The sequence below is a fragment of the Cervus elaphus genome, chromosome 27, assembly GCF_910594005.1.
Source record: "Cervus elaphus chromosome 27, mCerEla1.1, whole genome shotgun sequence".
Classification (NCBI taxonomy): Eukaryota; Metazoa; Chordata; class Mammalia; order Artiodactyla; family Cervidae; genus Cervus; species Cervus elaphus.
The window spans coordinates 33422095-33437716 of NC_057841.1; positions in this window are offsets into that span (position 1 = coordinate 33422095).

Below are 15622 nucleotides of genomic sequence, written 5' to 3' on the forward strand. Positions count from 1 at the left end.
TTCCATTGAAATGCAAACACTCCTCTGGCGCCTCTGAAAATTCTGAGAAATTGTTGGCGTTTGGCGATGTTTCCAGAAAACCTGGCATTCTTCTCTGTTCATGGCTAGTTTAAGTCCTTCTCTTTCCAAGTACATTCAAGTAAAGTCAGCAGTTGACTCTCTCTTGCAGGGCAAATACCCAACTTGAATGCTGAACAAAAGGGGAATTTTTTATCCTAAATTTGGGACTGTGACCAGTAAGCCTCACAACATCGCTTCATCACTTCTCTCCAAGGGCAACTTAGCTTCTTAACGTGTACCTTCTCTTTAACCCTGTCCATGAATTGCCTTGTAGGCAGTGTTTGCAATGACACACCTCAACAAAAGTCACTCATATGTTGTAAAGATAGTGACAGATATTGGTTGGATCTTGGATTCTCTAACACAGCCATCCAAATTAATCTAAAAATGGTTCATCCATAATTTTTAGCATGCCACATGGCCCGGGCTCTCTATTCCAAAGTATCAGTGTAAAATGAAGCACACCCATCTTTTCTATTTTTATTTCCTCAGAAGTAGTCCAAATGGATAAACCAAGAAAGTGTTGAATTAACACATCATCAGATTCTGATCTGATAACAAATCAACTCAGATACATCCTTCTTACTTATTGTCTATAATATACAACCTTGCTTCTGTTATGCCATCATATAATAATAATTTGAAAGATGATGTTATTCATTGTTTGACATATATTCATCTCAACTCATGAGCAGGAATCGTGGCTCACAGATTATTTAATGATACTTATTTAATGACTGTTGCTTAAGAAAGAGCTTACCTAACAGCTCGTAGCATGTTGGGGAAACAAACAGGGCCAATTCATGCTCAGGTAGAAAATAAGATCTCATCTGGGGTGGAGCTAAAAATGGCTAATCACGTAGAAGGAAAGCAAGAAAAAACTAAGAAGGGATAACAGTACCAGGCACATACTATACATTCAAGAAAGCTTTCCTCTATGGCAGTGTAAATATACTCCTGAGCACTCTGAAAACCAAGGTAGCAGTTCTGACCAATCAGCACAGCTTCTGGATATTATGTGAAAAAGGAGAAAGTGGCATCATTTACATGAGCCCTGCTGATCTTCCTGTGTTCAGGAAACACTCTCCTCTGGGACCCTTCCTCCCAATCATCCCTATCTCCCCCACCTCCAGCTCTCCATTTCACACCATGGTTGGCCAAGAAATATCTTTCAGAGCATCTTTTGTACCCTTTTATAAACTCTGAGATACAGGTTTATTGGAGTTCAAACTTGAGACTGTAACTAAAGTTTCAGTGTTAACAGCAACGGGCCTGAACACAGATTTTAAATTGTAGTAAATCCAAGAATTCCAAGTACTTTCAAACTATCACTTGCAAGACGAAACTTATCTAGAAACTAGCCATACAGCACAGTGGATTTCCCTTTTATTTCACACACACACACACACACACACACACACACCCCTTTCCATATTAAGCTAATCTTTCTAGACAAGAGGACTAGAGAGATGAGCACTGGCTACCAATGATCAATGTTGTGTTCTGAGAAATGCAGTGAACTCAGTATTTACCCCTAGGAGAAAAAAATAATTTTCTTACAGTTTCAAGATTATCCATGGACACATAACACATTAGTTAGAAAACAATTAAAACTGGGAAATAAGATTTCAAGTAGGTGACCTACGCATGTAAAATATGAAAATTCTTTAAAAGCCATTTGCTCGGTTCTTACGATCTTCCAAGCAGTCACACTGACTAAGGAATCAGCGCAATTACATGGGCACCAATACTGAGGAAAGAATTTCCTTGGTTCAAATCATAAATTCACTTAAGTTTTAATCACTCACATCTATTTATAGAGCTGTCTTGGGATAGGTTGCTCTATATGGCACAGAACAGTTTAGAGCAGGGGTCTCCAGTCCCCAGGCCATAGACGGGTACCGGCTTATTAGGATTTGTGCTGCGCAGCCGGTGAGCAGTGGACAAGTGGGTGAAGCTTCATCTGTATTTATAGCTGATCCCCCTCGCTTGCACTACTGCCTGAACTATCCCCTCCCCAGCCCTCCATTAAAAAATTGTCTTCCATGAAATCGGTTCCGAGTGACAAAAAGTTGGGGACTGCTGGTCTAGAGGATCATGGGATCCTGGGCAGAGATAGCTAGCCATAGCAGAAAACCAACCTCTTTTAAATCAGCTCTTCGGTTACAAAGCAGACTGATGTGTCAGTCTGCAAAGAAATAACATGAAAAATTGCTTTCAAAGGCCTCAGAATGGTCCCTGCTTTGAGGCATTGGGAAAAATTGATTTCAGTAATTGAAAGCAAGTTTTGCTGTGCATGAACAATTGACTTCACAGATGATTCTGCCTGCACGGTCCGCTGACTTTCAATGATATCTGAATTAGGATTGCTCCACAGCCACAAACAAGCAAACCAGCCAGGTAGACTCAAGTCCGTGTCTTCTTTCCCACATGCTTTCTAACCAAAGTCAGAAAGTTAATTATGATCAATGCCAACTAAGATCTTCTGCACAGGATAGCAAATTCCCCTCAAATATGGCCACGTTACCAAATCTTAACCAAACGAAAGATGAACCTGATCTGGGGTTTTTTTTTCCCACGTGATAAAGGAAATACTTTCACAGACAGCTACAGCTCTCAACCACAGAACAGGTAGCCAAACTATTTTGTTTGAAAATCTATCTTCTCAATTAAATTCTAATAAATAAATTCTAAATATTTATTCTAAATAAATCGTTTTTTTCTTTATCAGTAGAAGCCTAAATCCAAACAAAACAAAAAAGTACCAGCTTAATTTCACATCCCTAGAGATGGGAAGGAATCTGGGATGATCATCTTGTTTATACTACTTGTTTTTAAATGACCTTCAGAGAAGATCATGTATGCATGCTCAGTCCCTTCCGTCGTGTCCATCTCTTTTGAGACGCTATGGACTGTAGCCCACCAAGCTCTGTGATCCATGGGATTTTCCAGGCAAGAATACTGGAGTGGGTTACCATTTCCTCCTCCAGGGGATCTTCCCAACCTGGGGATCAAACCCACATCTTCTGAGTCTCCTGCTGCTTTCCAGGTGGATATTTTACCCACTGAGCTACCAGGGAAGTCTCTCAGAGAAGATCACTATACTCTATCTCAGGCGTTCATTCTGGGATCATCAAATCTTTAAATTCCTCACACTGAAATTTCCATTCATCTCCAGTGTAAGTTAAAGCAACTGGACACAAATTTCTGGAATCCTCATCAAGCCCTGGAATCACTTTGCCGTTCCACTCTTCCCAGCTTACTAACCTTCTTGTGGTCACATGACTTCTACGCAGTCCAGAAATGATGCACGTAAAGACTTAACAGTGGTTAATACCCTGCTCTTCCAAGGCAGGGGGCATGGGTTCGATCCCTGACTAGGGAACTAAGATTCCACATGCCACGCTGCCAAAAAAGTTTTTTTTTTTTTTTAATTTAAAAAATAAAAAATACAACAAAATAAAGACTTAAGAACAGGAAGTATTATATAGTTTAAAAAAAAAAGTTAGTGATTATGATGATGACAGTTAGCCCAGGTGGCATGGGAGCCTCTTCAGTGCTGTTCTCACTGAACACTGGATTTTTTTTAAGCTATCACTGTGCCAAACTTGACGTAACCGCCTCCTTCCCTGACAGCAGATCACTACTAAAGAAAATCATAGAATCTTGCTGGCCTCCCTACAAATTGATGCTAATTTATAATGCACTCCCAAGTGACCCAAAGCTTATTATTTACCTCATTTCCCTTCCCTAGCAAATATCCTAGACAAATTAATCCAGATCTTTGCTATCTTAAGTCTTTACCACCTGAAGTCTCTTCTCCCACTCAGTTCCCTCAGGAACTGATTTTCATACTATTTTATGTACATCAACACCTTGCAAAATACCTGAAAGATAGAGTTTGTTCAATATATATGTATCTGATTGAAACAAAGGGCAACAATATTTAGTATAGTTTCTACATGAACTTCTATTTTGTTTCTTCTGAAGAATTGGGGAAAATCTTAGCCAGATGCAAGTAAGGGAAGATTTTCTGGGTTCATCCCATTCAGGCCCCTTTTTGTCACCCTGTTTCCACTACTTCTGCTGTTGTTCCATGTCCTACTTACTATGTTTCAATTGGTTCTGTATCAAAATGGTCATGATGGTGACCTCCATGAATCTTGTCTTGGTACTAATCCTATGTAACACTCCATCTCTTGGTCTTTTTTAAGTAGACAAGTTCCCACTTTAAGTAGAGTCTGCATTATGATGCTTGGCACAATGCCAGCTAATTCTCTTCCTTCCAGGGACTGATAAACGAAGGTGCTCATGGTGGAATTTGCAGTACATGTTCCCTTTGGACTGATGCTCTTGTTCTCTGGGAATCACTTCTCTCTCCTTGGCTCAGTTCTCTGACTCTGGGGTAATCAAGTCTACCCCCAATAGTTGCATGACAGGGTCCCCCTTAATCTTCCCAGTCATAGTGCCACACTATACCATGAGAAACATCATATGCATGAGTTTGGACCCCACTGTTCAAGCTCCATACACACATACCTACAATCAGCCACTCACTGGGCACGACTGGGACCAAGGCTGTGCGCATCAGCAGTGGCATCCAGGTCAAGGGAGGGATGCCAGAGGCCAGCCCAAACCTGAGAGCAGAGAACTCCAGAGTCCCAGTCATGGACCCTGTGGTCTAGAGAAGCTTTTTGTACAGAAGACAATGCACTCAGCGTTGGGGCAGAGCCTTCTAAATCAGGGGTCCAGGGCAGGGCCCCACTGGCAGGGTCTGAGGACAATACCACTGCCGCTTCAATCGCTCTCTGATCTGCATAATAGATACCCAAGGACAGTAGGGCCCGAGCCTTTCACTTGAAAAACACCATCCTTTATCCCGAAGTAATTAATTCTGTAATGATTTCTGTGCAGCTCTATCAAACATTCCTCAACCTCTGTGGCCTGAAGGGCCAACCATTTTTTACCACCATCAATTGAGATGCACACAAATCTTCATTTTCCTCCTCTTTTCATTCCATCTTGACAGAAGGACTTCCTCATGAATCCTCTCTTCCTTACCTCTTTTCTCAAAAATAGTGTCACTCCTCACAATGGAGGTGGCATACATATGCTGATGGTGTGCAAGATGGCTTGAGGTGATACATGGAATGGATTTTCCTGAAAGTTATATACTGAAGTTAATACACATTTAAAAAATCTAGCCAGTGTATCAGATGGATGGTACTGTTGCAAAGATTGGTTCTGAGCAAAAATCTGAGCTGATCTTAAATACATAATGACCCTTGAAAATACATATGACCCTTGAAAAACTCAGGAGTTAAAGGCATCCACTCTCAAAGCAGTCGAAAATCAGTGGACATATAACTTACAGTTAACCCTCCAGATCCACAGTTCCATATCCATGGATTCAACCAGCCTAAGATCATGTAGAACTGTAATATTTACTATTGAAAAAAAATTCATGTTTGTGGAGCTATGCAGTTCAAACCCACATTGTTCAAGGGTCAACTGTGTGTGTGTGTGTATATATATATATATACATACATATATATATATATATATGCAGTGAAAAGTTGACTTCAATATGGAAAAAAAATAGTGACGGTACAACAGAAATGATAAAGGTTTGAGAAATTGATAACAACAAACCTGAAGAATGATGTCATGGGAAAGAGATGCAGGTGTTTCTAGAAGGGGGTAGATTGTGATGCTTGAGACATGTAGCTTTGGGGTCATGGAGACCTGGGTTTGAGACTCTGCACTTCTACTTGTGATCTACATGTCTTCGGGCACTTGTTTTTTTGCTTTTATTTTAATCTGTAACATGGAATAATAATCAGAGCTCCATCATCAGGATGCCACCCAGATTAAATAAATCATCTTGTGTCAAGCACTTAGCACAGACCTGGCACATTGTGATGATGGGTGAGTGGTGGGCAGGGTCAGGTCTGCAGAGAGTCAAGGGAGGTAAGGATGGGAGCATTTCCTCTAGAGTCACACAACAGAGGAGGCCCCAGAACATGAGGAGAGCAGTTCACAGAGAGCGACAGGGACAGAAAACTAGATTGCAAAGGATAAAGCATGAGAAAAGAGACAACAAATGGAAATGATCTTTTTAAGGGTATTTGGCTACACAGGGGAAAGTGGAGTTAATGGTCTCTGGTAGGTAATTGCGGTTGAGGGAGGATTGATTTTGGTGAGCTTTTTCCAAATAGAAAGAGATATTCTGACAACCCATGGGCCATTTTTCTTTTTCTACTCAAAATGTTGTGCAGAGTGAGAAGGGTATATGAAGTCTGCATACTTATTCTGTGAGGTGTGCAACATGACCCACTAATGAAGGTGTAAAATGTTGGTATTACCAGGGCATCATAGAGCTCTTCCATTTACTCAACAAGCTCTCATTTTCAAAATGGGATTATGAGCAATAATAATAATAAAGAAGAATTGTATTGCTCTTGAAAGTTTATAAACTGATTTTCATATGCCCCCTTGGGTGATGATAAAGACGTGTACCCAGAAAAATATCACAACAAAACTATAAACTATACATTGAGTATGTCTATAAAGCTGTTTAGTCCTTGTTACAAAACTCTATTGTACTAATCCCTCTCAGACACCAGTGGGTAACATAGTACATTATGTCAGTGTGTTCCTGGTTCCCTAAACTTTTAAAAGTTCCTTTAAAAGTCACTCCAATTAGAAATAAACATGTTATTTTAAAAAATAATAATCTAAAAACTGTAAAAAAATAAATAAATAAATAAAAATAAAAACTGTATAGTAAAACAATAATAATAATCTAACCAGTTAACAAGGATACAATTCTATGTTTGTTAAAATACTTTGTCAAATGATCCCAAAATTAGCCAATTTTCCCACAAACTATTCTATTTTCAAAAGAAAATCAAAACATAAATTTCCATTTAAATCTCTTAAATAAATGAAAAGGTACACCTGTACCCTGACAGAATGAATATGTTTAAAGAGCAGCCAACAGCCCCATAGTAGCTAAAAAATACATTTGTATAATATATATAACAGGTCAAATCTGGTTTGATTAACTTCTGACCTTCTGGGTCACTTAAATTCTCCATTAACTTAGACTGAAACTAGAGAAGTAACACTCTGCTTATCTCATAAACATACTGAAAAATGTGTGAAACAATTTTGGAAATTCCTCATTCATTTATTTATTTATCCAACCAACCAAAATGTATTGACCATCTTCTATTTTCCAGGGTTGCATAAACAACTAACACATAATCTCTGCCCCAAGGAATTTATTTCTTGAGTTAGAGACAGAGCTGTAAGCCACTAACTATCCAGCAGTGTCATTATAACATGTTGTTTAGTCACTAAGTCATGTCTGACTTACAACCTCATGGGCTGTAGCCCACCGGGCTTCTCTGTTCATGGGATTTCCCAGGCAAGAATAGTGGAGTGGGTTGCCATTTCCTTCTCCAGGGACCTCCTCGACCCAGGGATCAAACCAAGTCTCCTGCTTCTCCCGCAGGGCAGGCGGATTCTTTACCACTGAGCCCGGTAATTATAACTAGTGCAACCCTATTTGGAAACCCCAAGCACAATTCCTAGTGTCTTCTGTCAAGTACTGGTTATAAGGTCTTTGGTTTTCATACTTTCTTACTGGGGCAACCCACGTCTCTTAGCAAGGGATGTAAAGGGAATTTGGTATTCACATGCTTGGAAGTTGGAGAAGTACAAAGCTATTTTAGAAGGTGCTGTGAAAAGTAAGAGAAATGGCATCTAGACAAAACTGTAGGAACAGGGAAGGTTTAATAGAGAAAGTAAAACTTGAATTTTAAAGAACAAAGTCTGAATTATCTAGGCAGGGACTTCTAGCCTGTGAGAAAATAAATGTCTGTCGTTTAAACAACCCAGTCTGTGGTTCTTTGTTATGGCAACTCTAACAGACTAATACAGTCTCATATAACCAGAAAGAAGACAAGATGTCAGGGTTGGTAGAAAGTGAGGCTCGGGGACTTCTTTGGTGGTTCAGTGGTTACGACTCCGCACTTCCAATACAGGGGACACGGGTTCGATCCCTGGTGGGAGAACTAAGATCCTACCTTACACAGAAATAAAAAAAGTGAGGCCCAAATGAGTATCTATAGAAGTGTTAGCTGCCACCATGATTTCATCTCACTCTCTGTGTGTGGCCTTGGTAGCAGGGTCATTCCTGGGGACTCTTCCCCCTACAGAAGCCATCTCTCTCCCTGACTCACCCAGCGCTGGGTCCTGGGACTTTACACCTTGAGGCAGTTATGACGAAGAAAAGAACGCACGACAGCAGACATCCCAGCAGCTGAGGTGCAGGTGTTGCCCCAGCTTTTGACCCTGCCTTGGGCTTCCCAGGTGGCGCCAGCAGTAAAGAATCTGCTTCCTGGTGCAGAAGACATAAGAGACTCGGGTTCAATTCCTGGGTTGGGAAGATCCCCTGGAGAAGAAAGTGGTAACCCACTCCAGTATTCTTACCTGGAGAATCCATGGATTGAGGAGCCTAGCAGGCTATGGTCCATGGGGGTCAAAAGGAGACAGACACGACTAAAGCGACTTAGCATGCATGCACCCATCCCTTCAATAAAGTCCACTTTGCTTAGGAAAGCCAGAGTTATTTCCTGTTTCTGCTAAAGTCCCTGGTTGCAAACAATTTTAATCTCTTTCCTGACAGGAGAATGAGAGACGGACGCCTCTGAACCAATAGGATTGCTGAGTGACATTGAGGAGCAAGTTTACTCTGTTGGTGGTGGTGTTTAGATGCTAAGATGTGTCGAACTCTTTTGTGACTCCGTGGACTGTAGCCCGCCAGGCTCCCCTGTCCATGGGGTTCTCCAGGCAAAAATACTGGAGTGGGTTGCCATTTCCTTTTCTTTTTTTTTTTTTTTTTTGCCATTTCCTTTTCCAGAGGATCTTCCCAACAAAGAATCACACTCATGTCTCCTGCACTGGCAGGCAGATTCTTTACCACTGATACACCAGGGAAGCCCAAGTTTACTCTGGAAATGATAAATTTGTAAAACGATCAATCCCAGTGGTATTATTTTTCCAGCAATACTCAGCCTCAGTGGAAACGTGAGAGTCGTAAATGTCATTACCATCCCTGAAGAGTTACTGAGCTAATAAGGAGATGATATAAAGGCAATTTCTTCTTTTTTAAAAAAAATTCACTGAGACATTTTGGATTTATCCATAAGATAGAGGTTTTTTAAAATATCACTTCTGATTTAAACTCCAAAATGTGGTCTTGGAATTATCTATGCCCATATAAAGTTCATAAAACTTTATCATTGATGTTAATACTTCACAATTATCTAGCTCTTTATTTCAAAGCACTGTACATAAATTAAAAACTTACTGTTTCTAAATTACCTGAGTTGTTGTTGTTGTCCTGTTGAACTAAGTCATGTCCAACTCTTTTATGACCCTGTGAACCATAGTCCACCAGACTCCTCTCCATGGGATTTTCCAGGCAAGAATACTGGAGTGGGTCATTATTTCCTTCTCCAGGGGATCTTCCCAACCCAGGGATCCAACTGCATCTCCTGCATTGGCAGGTGGATTCTTTACTGCAGAGCCACCAGGGAAGCCCTTACTTGAGTTAGAAAAGAGTTACCATTTCATTCCATAAATGGGGAAATTAGGTCAAGAAAAATGACTTTTTCAAGGTTTGGCACAGATAAATTTCTTGACTTATAACTCAGTGCCTTTTTATCTTAAACATCCATATGATCATTGTTTATACTTATCAATCCTGTTGGCAAAACTCTCCTGCTAGTATCACCCTATTTGAGCCTCATTCACTTATTTATTTATTCCACAATGATTTTCAGTCTTTAAAGGGTGTCTTAGAGCTATACTAAAGGCTGAGGATACAGCAATTAATTACCAAGTCTAATTAATTACTATGATTATGGAGAGTGTTCTCTGCCCTCATTTCAATTACAGACAAGTAAACAGATGATTCTGGTATGATGGGGACAATTCTGTGATGGAATTTGGGAAATTCCTAAATGGAATTCCCAAGCAAGCACACATGAGGTGGTCCAAAACTAGAATGGGTCAGGAGGGCATCTGGACTTAAAACAACTTTACAAAAAGAGAGGACAGAAAATGCTTTGTTCCATTTCACAAATGAAGAACCAGGGTTCAGAAACATCACATGGCCTACAGCCAATAAGAATTAAGTGACCAAGTTAAGACTGGCAGCTCTTACCCCTTATCCTTCCACTGCACAATGGTATCATCACCAAAATCATTACTGCCCATCCATCATAACCATCATCACTGTAAGAAAGTAATATGATATATATAGCCCACAAGGCTTCCTGGGTAGCTCAGCTGGTAAAGAATCCACCTGCAATGCAGGAGACTCCAGTTCAATTCCTGGGTCTGGAAGTTCCCCTGGAGAAGGGATAGGCTATCCACTCCAGTATTCCTGGGCTTCCCTGGTGGCTCAGATGGTAAAGAATCCACCTGCAATGCATGTGTTCGGTCCCTGGGTTGGGGAGATCCCCTGGAGGAGGGCATGGTAACCCACTCCATTACTCCTGCCTGGAGAATCCCCATGGACAAAGGAGCCTGGAGGGCTATAGTCCATGGGGTCACAAAGAATCAGACGCGACTGGACAACTAAGAACAGCACAGCATATAGGCCACAACTTCAGTTCATATCCAAGAAGAGAGGGTAAGCTAGCATCAAAACACCACTGAATACTACAGACACATTGCCTATTAAAAACTGTAGGGTTTCACATAGGTTCACATGTTGCTATAGTTCAAGAGATGAGAGCCCAGTGCTTCTGCAAAGGGCAGGTTTCCTGGAGGGAATAAATATTGAGGAATTCTTAAAGAAGAAACAGAGAATCATGTGGCAGAGAGAAGGGAAAGGGATTGAAGATGGAAGGGTCACCTCAGGTGGCTCCCTGGAGGAGCTGACCATGGCCATGGCATGGTCCCCCACAACAGGCATATGGGCAGAGGGGTAGCATTGGATTTTCCTATCCAGTGGTGAAACCATCAATGAGACTTGACATCTCTAAGAGGCCCTGTGAATTTCTTCACACATAGATTTCTTCTGACTATATGAGAAAAGGAAGTACAGAGGTTAAAGAGTCGTATGAATGATCAGTCAGGAAAGAAGCAGAAAACTGAATCATAAGATTCATCCGAGAAAATTCTTAAATAACTCAACTGTTGAGAGTCTATTGTATTTTTTATGGTCACAGATTATAACCTTTTCTTCTCCTTTCTTAGAAAATGTTCTGTTTCTGGTATTATTCTAAAAGCATTTCTTTTAATTTTCTTGTTTTGGGGTCTACTCCTCCTGTGAGAGCCCCTTGAATTTTAAGTATTTTGCTCTTTCCTTGAAACTGGGATTATCTTTCTTTTTCTATTAAAAACATGAGGATTCTGAATCTCTCTGTATAAGTGATAATTGCCAAAATGCTCTTTTGGCTCTTAAAACCTTCAAATTTAATTTAAATTTTGGAACAATTACTACTACAGACTACACTTTACAGATTATTAACCATTCCAAACATTCTGGTCCAACCCATTAGATCCCAAAGTCCTTTCTTCTGAGAAAACTGACTTCCTACTGTGGATGTCTGAGCAGCCTTTAAAACATCCAAACTAAACTCTGAACTCTCATAGAAGCTGGGTAAACAATAAGGGCTAAGAAAAGCATTGTCATCCAACCACCTTTCTGCTTTTTTGTACAAGCTTCGGATGAAACACAGTCACTCAATAAAGTCCTTCTGTTCCTCTTTCCATCCCTCCCTTTCTCTCTGCCCATTTGCCTAGAGAGGGGAACCCTAAACCTTTTGGAACCCTGCCAGTGGCACCAAAAGAATCTCTTGACTATTTTCCCAGGGAATTCCTGCCTTAAATGTCAGCAGAGTACAACTCACCAGCCAAAGCAGGGTCGGCCTGGACCTGAATCAAGGAAACAGCGCCGGCAATCACGAACGGGAAAACCTGGACTGAAGGGGCGATGGGGGAGGGGCAGCGATAGAGCGGAAGGGTCCAGACCGGTGCAAGGACCCAGGTTTTGTCAGTTTCACCTCGCCGAGAAAGGGAGGCAAGTCAAACTTTCTTTGATTCCTTTGTGTTTTTTGATTGCTGTCTTTATTTTTCTCTTTGGGTGGTGCGCCATACTTGCAGCAACCACTCTGCGTTCCTATAACAAGAATAAGGTAACACCTCTTTGAAAAGCGAACAAAGCTCCATTGAAGTCCTGTGTTGTGGTGCCTATGCCTGTGGTTGCCACTGCTGCGTCTGTTGTTTTGTTTGTTGGTTTTTAATGAACTTACTGATATGTAAGTGCTCTGCGGGGATTCCTATCCCTGAGATTCATGAAAAGGAAGATGAGATTTGTGAATTGCTACTGAGTCTTGTCCCTGCCAGCCTGGAGACACTTCCTGTCTGATCCTGAGGCCTTGCTGGCATTTTTTAGTATGTTTGTGTTAGTCTTTAATCTCTGAACACATGAAGGAATACTAAAAGTTCTGAGGGCCAGGGTGGGGACAGGGGTCTACAAATCCCACAGATATACATCAGCACCCAAGGATAACAACATGATGCAGTAGATTAAAAATTAGGAGCAAAGGGCATCCATCCACTAGTTTTTGTCAAGTACTTGAAATTTTCATTTACCCTGCCTTCATTTTGTTCCTATGTTACTGACCCAAAACTTCACAAAGCTATTTAACTAAAAACTCACAAGTTTGCTTGACATATAAGACTGATTTTAAATCAATGCCCCAGGTTACCGTCCTTTTCCTAAAGGTTAGAAAGTCAAGAAAACTTCATCAATAAATTGTTATTCCATCTTTAAATGAATTTAGGCCTTTTTAAGGTTACCAGTGGGGGAAAAAAAATTTAGATTTCAAATCTTTGGTTCTAGTCCTAAGCCAGTTCAAAACAGGTCAACTTAGAGGCTATTACTTATATTCACCAGGGCTCCCACCTCATCCTTTTTGCATGATCATCAGTCCAATACAGCTGATTTCTTTCATTATTGTATCCTGCATGCATTGCCATAAATAATCCTATTGGAAGTTTCTATCCCTAGTTTAAAGAAAAGCCAGGGAAGTAAGTAGACTGAATGTATCACAGGAAGGTCAATATTACCATCTCAAATATAGAAAGGATAATAAAGAATATCTGAAAAGAAAAACTACCTCCAGGAAGTGAAGGGTTAATCCCTAGTCAATTCTGAACCTCTCTGCTGAGAGTACTAATAAGTGTGAGTTGATGCCAATTAGGGTGGCCCTTCCCTCGATGGGAACAGCCATCACTTAGGAACTGGACTGTCAACACATTCTACCAGGGCAGTGATCAGCCAGCCAGAAGAAAGGGAAAGGGTCTGAGAAACTGTGGTAACCAAGTTCTGTTGGCACTTTGTAAAATGGTGCCGGGAACTGCCGCCGCCATGGAGTGAATGCTAATGAGCCGAGTGCGACTTACAAAGAGTGGACCTGAAAAATGTCCCCCCTAGTGACCAGAAGCCCTAGAGAATGCCACATTTGGTAGGTTTCTGTGGCTAGTACTACAGGCCTCATTCTCAAGGAAGAACCTAAACCTTGCAGCACTGTTCCTTGGACTCAAAGACCTCACAAACACTTCTGATCCAATGTCCAAATCAAAGTTTTCAAATTTAAAAAAAAAGAAAAGAACATTTTGCACCTTTAAAAAAAAAAATCAACAGGAAATAATTGTTGTTGTTGTTGTTGTTGTTTTAATTGGAGGATAATTGCTTTATAATATTGTGTTATATGACCCAGCAATCCCACTACTGGGCATATACCCTGAGAAAACCATAACTCAAAGAGGCACCTGTACCCCAATGATCATGGAAGCACTTTTGACAATAGCTAGGACATGGAAGCAACCTAGATGTCCATCAACAGATGAATGGATACAGAAATTGTGGCACATATATACAATGGAATATTACTCAGCTATGTAAAAAAAAAAAGAATGTGTTCTAGTCAATCCTAATAAGGTGGATGAACAGGAAATATTTTAAGTGTTCTTTGCAGATTGCCATAAATTCTCTGTTGCCCTCTTACCAGAGTTTGTTCTGACTTGAATGTTTTTTCAAAGGCTGAAACCCCTGATGAACAACCATCAGTATGCAGCCACATTCTTAAAGGATATAAATTCAATCTTTGTTATCTGAGAATGCTGGAAACAGAAATAAAGAGCTCCTCTGAAATTCACACTCAAAATTGTAATCCCTCTTTCTCATGAGAGCTTTTCAACCATTCCCAGTTCTCAAGTATCCAGAGGAGACAAGAAAACAAGAAATTGTAACCATGATGTGAAAATATAACTATTTTCTTTTTCTCTCTCCTGTATTTCTTTCTTGCCACAGTCGATTCTGGGGGCGGGGGGGGGGGAGCTCCTATGTGAAATGAGACAGTAGGTAGAGAAGCAGAGTGGGGATAAAGAGGGTCCCATAGTGAGTTATTATCACAGGTCTAGTTGCCAGTATGATGTTCATTATACTATTAAGAAGTAACTAATTAAAATAATATAATTATAAAATAATAGAGGGCCATAAATGTACCAAGGATGTACCAGGACAGAGTGTCCTGTATCAAGGATGATGATTATTCCAGTTCTAGGTACCTGTGGTCTATTTAAAGAAAGAAAAAAATTAATGAGATGGTAATGCAGGCACTAACTGTCCGATCTCCCAGAGTTCACCAAGCTCTTTAGTCGGGCCTGCCTGACTGGCACACAACCTGTGCACTTAGAAGGGTCCCACACTTTCTTTCACATCATACTGTTGCAAACTGGAAATGCTTAATAATTTTTCAACAAAGAGTCCTTTTTCACTGGACCCCATGAATGGTGTGCAGTCAAGTCAGTCCTGTCCTTGGGTTTCTAGATATTAAATTTACTTATAGTTCCCATCTCACTGGAAAAGACTTCAATGCTGGGAAAGATTGAATGCAAAAGGAAAAGCAGGCAGCAGTGCATGAGATGGTTAGATAGCATCACCAAATCAACGGACATGAATTTGAGCTAACTCGGGGAGATAATGCAAGACAGAGGAGCCTGGCATCCTGCAGTCCCTGGGGTCGCAAAGAGTCAGACACGATTTAGCAACTGAACGACAACAAGCTAGTTCCCAATAATGTTGTGCCACTTAACATTTATCTGTTTAAAATTTGCTACTTCTTACCCAACAATTGTTAACATAATAGTCAGGTGAGACGCTAAAGCAGTCTTATATCCTGTTACTCAAATCAGTGCTTCACAGGCTCCAAGGGACCTGAAGTGATCTGCACTGCTTTAAAAACTGCTTCTGTGAGCAAAAACTTTGCATAGAACCCACTGGCTATGAATGTCGCCACTCAAAAACAAATGCACCAAAGCCTGAATCTTACTCAGTTCATCTCAACTGCTGGATAATTCAAATCCATGCTCTTAATAGTCACCCCAATTCAACTGCACACAGAACAACAATAACAAAATTTCTCAGCAGTTCCCCGTGGTGGGAGGATTTCAAATAAAGATTTGGGGAAAT